Genomic DNA, 9,144 nt, shown 5'->3' on the forward strand with positions numbered 1-9,144 from the left:
GATGATGTTGTGACGTAACGGGGGATCATGGGAGTTGTTGTCTTTGTTGTGCCCATATAACGGAGAATAGCGATGGAGGAAGAGTAAAGGAACCAGAACACTGCCTGTCCGTTCACTCGTCTGTACTGAGATTATCATTTCGTCACAACGCACAGAAAAACTACACCAATGTCACAAACGAGTGCATTCTGTCTCTATCTTAGCGTTTTAACCAGCTTTTATCCGGAAACACGTCACCTAACACATTCAATTAAGTTTAACTGGGTGATAAATAATAATTAGGACATGCAACTGTGACTGGAAATGACAGTCAGACTCTGCAGTGGCACCAGGAGGTGTTTAGCTGCTAGCTTAAACACCGACCGAGCTAGCTGTAGAGTCTTCATTTGACACCGAAGAACAAAACTTTCCTCCAAACTAAACAACTGAGACACAGAAAATATTACAAGCATGTCTTTACTCAGAAATTGTCTTTAAAAAAGGGAACAGCAAAGGGAGAAGAGTGAAGAAACCAGCACATTGCTTGTCATCTATACTTGTATCACTAGTGGCCATCTTCTAAGACATTATCAGTGGATCACAGCTCAATCAAACTACAACTACTGCAGCTAATGTTATCTGGAGAATTCAGTCATGGGGTGGTCCAGTAGTGTTTCTTGTGGTCAAAACCATCATACTAAAGTAATCGTGTTAGCAATACAAATAAGAAAGAACCCAGAGAGCGCAGTACTCCGCCAAGGCTGTTCATTCCCCATATGGCATTGTCAGAAATGCAGCATATTTTTAGTAGTTACTGATCAGAAATCACGGCAACATAGAATGTGGCCATTTAATATCGATGTACCCACCAACGAAATGACCTTGCGCTGAGCACAGGCGTGTGTTATGCATGTGTACATTATGTACGGATACCAAATCGTGTGACCTAAATATGTAGTGGGCGGCGAGAATTGATGGGACTTAGAAACACCCCCACAATTTAATCAGTTGTTTCTTGTATCATTTCCGACAGATAAATCCACAGCGGTGTATTTGTAGTAGGATCACAATCATGTGATCGTCACCAGCTGATGTCACGTTCATTTGTTGTCATAATTATAGTGACGCCGTGCCGCTATCTCACAATGATACAGAAATCTTTAACAAATCCATGGATCCAGACTATAAGCTGCATCACTGCCAAAATCTAATCAGGTGGTCCACGTGTCATTTCTGACCTTCCCTGAAAATTTCATCCACATCCGTTGGTCCATTTTTGAGTAATGTTGTGCACAAATAAACAGACAAACATACACCAATCGCCAGATAACTCTGCCAAGGAACGCATAATAATAATAATTTTTAAAAGCTGGCTAGCCACACTATATGGAAACATTTGGGATAATTTAAGTAGCCGACACAAAGTCTAACGTTGGTCCACCTCGGTCCACATTTTAATATTGTGTTACCTATTGAACCTTTAAAGTGGCATTAAATTACTTTTTTACTGTACTCAGTTATCATGAAGTACATCATTATGCAATTCTGCCTGCTACCTGCTACATACTTGGTACCAAACCATGAACCAAGGCATTGTGACTGCAGCACTAGATCCACACTCAAGGTTGGAGGTGGCAGTTTTTGTCAACTTTTAGCAACTTCTACATAAAGCTCACTTTGTAGTAACTTTATAATGCTTTATAGTAGAGCCTTTGAGCCTCCATATAAACACTAAAAGTTAACTTTCTTCAGATGACCAGGCATCACACCTCTTCTCTGTTTTGGTTGTTTTTACAGATTTCATACTTGCTCACTTATGATACAAATGTTTTTATGATTTACATTCAAATACAACTGACATCTCTCTGAGAACCAACGTTTTAGCATCTAAACTAACCTATTTTTAATTAAAATGCTCAGAAGTTTGTGCATGAACGAGACCCGGACCAGTTCTTTGTTACTCGAAAAGCCCTACCAGTGACCTAAAAACAAATTCTGCTGCTGTATTTGGAATGCTTTTGAATCAAAGTGTACATCATTTTAACTTACCAGTGTCAAAGCAACAATAGCAACAGCAGCAGTAGCAATAATCTGAGTGCGTAGAAACCAAAACTGTACTTTCTCACCTTTTCCATAAAGGGACAAACTTGTTAAATCAGCGTGTGCTGTACTGAGTCCAATAAATGAAATATTTACAAGCTTTCAGTCTGTTTCCAGTAAAAAGGGTGCTACCATTAAGACTCCGCCCACCAAGATTTAAAGCTTATTAATTAACTCCACTAATTAGACTCCAGACGAGACTAGCTTCTTCCTTCTGGTTTTTGATCTTTGTGTGAGGCTGATCAACTGCTGGCTGTAGCTTTATGTTTAGTTTACAGATATGACAGTGATATACATTTTCTCATCTAAGTTTTTGGCAAGAAATGCAAGTTTCCCTAGTGTGAAATTTACCCAGACACGTTTCTGCTGTTTGAAATGTCACACTAATGCATGAATAGTGAAGAAAGTGTTAAAAAATGAAGAGACGCATACTTCCAATGTGACCAGGACCTTGTGCAGCTTCAAACTGTGGCGACCCTCACACGTAATGAATCTGCTGATAATTGAATCCTTGAACAGGTAAAGGACACCATTATCCAGATAACACACAATGTGACGACAGAAAATTGCCCTCGCTTCTGTCTGTTCTGTAACTATCTGGTGGAGGTGAAGTAGGGGATGTGTTGTCATTGAGTCCTTTGTCTGGACAAAGTGACGTTCTGTGAGCTGAGGGGACTTCTGTCTGGAGATCATCGCAAAATTACAGTTTGGGGCGATAATTGGCACTTTAACAGATGAGTTTGACTTGTTTAGGTTATAGCTTCAGAATAGAAAGGAACAGAGTTGACTCACCTTTAAGTATCTGTTAGAATTTTTATGAATTTATCTCATATTTTATCTAAAGGAATGACAAAAATGATGCCTGATTGGTGAAATATGTTTCCTCACGGCCTCATTCTTTGCTTTTCCTTGGAAGAAATGAAAGGTTAAATAGTCGGTATATCAGCTCGTACACCTCTACAGACAGATGTGCAATGGAAATTACATGTATGGGTATTAATTGGCACTTCAACAGATGAATTTTACATGTAAATCTTGTTTAGGTTGCAGCTCCACAATGGAATTGAGCAGAGGTGACTCCTTTTCGTATATCTATTAGAATTATCCCATGTTTTATGTAAAAGAATCACAAAAATCATGCTTGATTCTGTTTCCTGGTGGCCTCATTCTTTGCTCCGCGTTGGGAGAAGCTGAAGGTTACACAGTTGGTGGATGAGCTCGTACGCCTCTGCAGACAGAGAAGTCATATGGATCATCTAGAGAATGTCACAAAATCCCGGTTTTGTGTGATAATTGACACTTTGCGTATAAATTTTGTTTAGGTTGCAGCTCCAGAATAGAATTGAGCAGAGGTGACTCCTTTAAGACTTTATCTCCTATTTTATATTAAGGAATGACAACAATGATGCTTGACTGGCAAAATATGTTTCCTTGTAGCCTCATTCTTTGCTCCTCGTTGGAAGAAACAAAAGGTTAAACAGTTGGTGGATGAGCTTGTGCACCTCCAGAGACAGAGATGTCGTATGGGTTGTCTCCAGAACGTCACAAAAATGACAGTTTTGGGTTAATAATTGGAAATTTATCAGATGCATTTTAAATAGAAATCTTGTTTAGGTTGCAGCTATATCTATTAGAATGATCTCATGTTTTATCTAAAGGAATCACACCAAATCATGCTTGATTGATAGAATGCGTTTCCTCGTGGCCTCGTTCTTTTCTCCTCGTTGAAGAAACTAAAGGTTAAATAGTCGGTGTATCAGCTCGTACACCTCTACAGACAGATGTCCCATGGAAATTACATTTTTGGGTATTAACTGGCACTTTAACAGATGAATTTTACATCTAAATCTTGTTTAGGTTGCAGTTGCAGAAGAGAAAGGAACAGAGGTGACTCCTCTTCAGATATCTGTTTCCAAGACATTAAGCCATTTTAAAGTAAAAGACAAAAATCACGCTGGATAATTAGGGTCTGTTTCCCTGTGGCCTCATTCTCTGCTCTTTGGAAGAAGCTGAAGGTTAAACAGTTGTTGGATGAGCTGCAGACAGAGATGTCATATGGATATGGGGTGTGCAGGGCTTCGTGATGCAGTAGGTGCCTCGTTTCTTGCTCTAATAGCCGTATCATCCATGTAGTCATGGTTGTTGGCCCTGCTTGATCGGTTAGTCTAACAGGAGTTATGATGCTGCCACAGCCACGAGAAACACGCCGGCTGATGGACAGATCAAGATGCCCGACGCCACTCACCTCTCCTGAACGCAGTCATGTGTGAAATTGATTTTGCCGTTATTACCTCCCTGTTGGTCGCTGCTCTCCAAACTCTCTCCATCTCTCTCTGTCTGTCATAACAGGCCACAAAACATATCTCATCATAAAACACACAACATTCATGTCCTAATGAGGACCCTGTCAGCAGCAGATTGATGTTTGGCGTTTATGTGCTGTGATTCTGCTGCTGCTCTAAATGTGTGTGTGATTGATGGAGCTGCCAACGACAGGTTGTGGGTTTTTTTGTTGCTGTTTTTTTTTTTCCATAAACATGCTGTCCTAGATGACAGACAGATAGTTAAAGATGTTCGCTTGGCCATTTTGCAAGCTGCCTCAGTGCAGATTTGTGGAAAGTAGGAGCCAATCCTGAGATCAAGCTCTCAATTAATCATCCTCAGGAGCATCAAAATAGCTTTTTAAAGAGGAGACAGCACAGAGAGCTGGAGGAAATGGCACATTCAGTGTAGTTTTGGACCACTTTGCCAGTAAAACGCGGTGTAAGGCTCCCTCTAGTGGCACAGCTGAAACATTTTAATTTGAACATGAACTCATTTCCGGATGTGCTTCTCCATTTATTTTGAAGAAGCAGGAACTGATTGGTTACCAGAGCATCAGGAATATGAACACATACACAATGTAAACTTCAACACACTGACCTCATTTATTTCATATGAACCAAACTGACTCCAAAGTTTCTGTCTGAATCCTGAGAGAACAATATTGGAGGTTCAAAGCTGGTTCATCTTTAAAGTAGTTTTAATCACTGGTAGAGCAGTTATCTAGATCATATATCTAAGTACAAGTACCAATATACTGTAAAAATTAACACTGCAAATAATTATGCATTAGTTAAAATACAAACAGTGTCAGAAAATTGTAAGAAGTCTTAGAAGTGGAAAATGGTTATGTAGAAAGAGAAACCGTGACTGATATATGATTAAATATGTCTTTATTAGGTTGTTAAAGCAGAAAAACAACAAAAAACCTACACACAGTGACAAAATCTGAAATACTAACATACCAACTTGGATATTAATACACAGAAGTATCAAGGAAATGGATAATATGGATCAAAGTGTCTAAACATGCAATTTAGGAAAAATATGTATGAAGAACATGGTCATTAATGCACTCATGTTTTTAAAAAATGTCATATCAAAGTACAAAAAAATATCAATGACATGGATATTAACACAGTGGAGTGTTGAACACCTGGATTTTCATGCACTTAAGTGTAGAAAACATTGATGTTCATGCACAAAAGTATCAGTTGCATGGATATTAATATTGCAAAATATAAAAAACCTGAATATGTAAGAAAAATACCTACTAATTAATACACTGCAGCATCAAAAACCTGGATTTTATGAAACAATCTGGATATTAAAGCACAAAAATAACAATAATCTGGATATTAACATGTGCAGCAATGTTTAACAACCTTAACATTAAAGCACAGAACTATAATCTGCCTGGATATTAATGTGCTATGGTGCAAAAAAAAAATGGATATAAATGCACAAAATGATCAAAAACCTAGACGTTAACACACCAAAGTCTTCTAAACCTGGTTGCTAAAACCGATGCATCAGTTAAAGAGGGGCTGGATAGTGTAGCTGGTTTTAGCTGGAACTAGTTTAACTGGTTCATATACAGTGTTTAGCTTCTCTCTAATCTTGTGAAATATTTTGTAGTCTTTTCTCTTTGGGCTTCAAGCAGTTATTTAAAATAAATGGACTCTTGGTGGAGCTGCTTGTCATAAACTTATAACAGTGTTCCCCAATTTGAAAAGGGCCAGAAACCAAAACTCCCTGCTTTAATGTTTAATAACAATCTTTGACATGTTTCATCTTACATGATTATTTATAAAATCTTAGTAACTATATCTCTCCAGCAAATGTAATGGAGGTAAAAAAAAATTAAATAAACAATAATAATAAAAAACAAACGTATCACAAAATGGCAATACTCAAATATTCAAAATTATACCATGAATTTTATTTTTTTTAAATTCTTTTTTCTGCTGAAAAAGCAAAACCTCCATAATATTATCAACATATGGGACTCTGGGACTCAATGCAAAAAATATAATTCACATTGTTTTATGAAATATTCAATAACCTTATATTTTAACCTTATATTTTATTTTTAGATACAACTGCAGGACAGCATTTGATCATCCTATACTCCAGTACTGTGTGACATGAAGATGATAATATATGCTTTAAAGCCTAATAACAACCAGAAAAAATACATTTAACTCAGTGAAAAAAGTAAGAATTAAACTTTTTAAAAATGTTTTGCAGAACCAAAGAAGTGCATTGTGGTCATATGTGTGCTACAATAGAAGATCAACATGAAATCTAACTGTTCAAAAGATCAAAATGAACTCGCTGCTGCAGAATGTAAAACTTTCAGGCTAATTTGAAGAAGTTTAAGGGTGATTTTGTCTTTACACGTACTACCAGAGAGCAGGATGTTCATTCTTGTTTTATCCCACTAGAGGGAGCCTTATGCTGCGATTTTCTTCTCTTTAGACTTCAGCTGATCAGACCAGACACCAGTACAACAACACCGTGATTTATCTTCACTACAGTGTCTCATTTCTGTGATTCTAATGTAAAAGATCCACTGATAGCAATTTATTATATTCCAGAGATATCTCAGAGTAGCTTAATTTCACAAATCTCATAAGTCTTTTCAATCCTTGAGCAATTCTCCAGAGATTAGTTCAGTCACGATGTAGGTCCATGATCCATATTATTATTCTTATCACCCAGAGATGAGAATCATTCAAGTCTTGCCAACTAGAGGAGTCAGTGAGTTAGGTTGAACCTCAAAAAACTCACAAGCCGAGTCAATATTGTCCCTAAAATTGGATTTATCTTCATGCATACTCTAATATTGTGTTCTGGAGGAGCAAAGAGACACTGAACCCAGAACTGTTGATGCTAGTTTCTCATGACATCCACTCCAGCTTTGAACAGACCTGCTGAGGTTTGCTTTAATTATCCATTTTGCTTACAGATGGTCCACTGAAAGATTAATTCCACAGTTTTTTCAATGTGCATTTCTTTGTCTGATGCTGTATTTGTCACATGTGAAATGATTTAAATTCACCACGATCTTTTCTAATATTCCTTTGGGAGCACTTCTCACGCAGCTTGTGTATCTGAGTGGTTTCATGTGTAATAAGACCTCACTTAACCCACTTTTCTGGGATGCCACAGGCCAAGATAATTAACATGTAGGCCCTTGGTAGTTAATAGGATAATACAGTCTAATTTGTATTATACTTTCTAGCTCACGTGTGAGTCATTCGGGGAGTTGTTAATCTTCCCGCTGGAGAAGGAAGGTGCTAGTCCGACTATTTGTGGTGTCAGAAAATGAAAAGCCTCAAAATCCTCCTCTTGTCTGCTGGTGTGTGTTTGCACCGATAGGCCCAGTGATGTGGGATCATAATTTCTGGAGTCAAGATGACCATAAAACCCTCAATTATGATAATGATAATACTCAACAGTAGGAGCACCAAATACAGCAATATTTAGAACAGTAGATAAGCCACAAACAGACAGCAATAATGTAAACAAAAGCCTAGAACATGATGTACAGGACCTGAAACAGCTTCCTAACACACTGCACCAAAGGACTCATCGCAAAGCTTTTCCATTATGTAAGAAGTTAAGATTAACACTTTAATTAATCAAATTCATAATCAAAAACTAACAAACCCTCGAGTTATATTTTAACAAAAGTGCAACATTATCAGTTGCACTGTTTTGCAGGTGGATTTATGAAGTTTGTGTTGTGTAGTTAGTATTGATGCCACATTGAATTTATCTAGAAGGTGACTTGGTACTGTACGCTACTGTATTCCAACTTGATCTGTTTGTCATCCTGTCAAGTTGTTACAGCCGATATGCTGATATGAGGTATTTTTCGAACTAATGTTTTATTTATTAGTCCTTATCCAATGCACTGTTTTGAAGAAACACAATTAAACATGTTAGACAAATCTTTACTCCATGTTGTAAGTTCATTTGGGAAAATGAAATGTTTAATGCCGGCGACGCAAACAAACTGTAAAAGTCACTCCTGTTATTGAAACGATGGTGGTTATTCAAGAATATAAATAAAGTGATGGACTTTTACAGGGAACTCCGCAAAACTATTCACTCATCTTTTTTTCATTTTTTTGTTTTTTGGCCACTTGGGGGCAGCAAAGCAAACTGTTAGTACAACACTGACACACCAATCAGCTGATATCCTGATATCATGAAATAATATATAACAAACTATGTGTATGTTTTTTTTCCCCTTTACCTTGACCATAGCCCTGTTCATAACTATTTTGGATGATATATTTTAAAAAAGAAATGCTAAAAGCTTAGTACGCGTAAACATGTGCCTCAGGTGATGCACTATTTACATGTAATCCCATGATATTACATGATAATATCACGGTGTAAGAGATATATTTCAACCTTAGTGATACTCAAAGTACATTAAAATGTTCACACACCAGTTTTGTTCAGACTGCCATAAAGAAGCAGCTTCTGGTTAGGTGTCTTGCTCACAGACCATTCAGCATGTGAAGGGGATCAAACAATTAGTGAACAACCCGCTCTACCACCTGAGCCACAGCCGCTCATTCTGTTAGCAGTGTCCTATTTACACAACCAGCAGACACTGAGCTGCTTTAGCTGATGACTGTTAGTCTGATATGGAGTCTGCTTTTGCCTCCATTTTGGTCTCCACCAGCTCATGGGTAAAACAAGGGGCACTTCCTCTACTGAACA

Source organism: Amphiprion ocellaris, chromosome 13 (assembly GCF_022539595.1).
Source record: "Amphiprion ocellaris isolate individual 3 ecotype Okinawa chromosome 13, ASM2253959v1, whole genome shotgun sequence".
Lineage (NCBI taxonomy): Eukaryota > Metazoa > Chordata > Actinopteri > Pomacentridae > Amphiprion > Amphiprion ocellaris.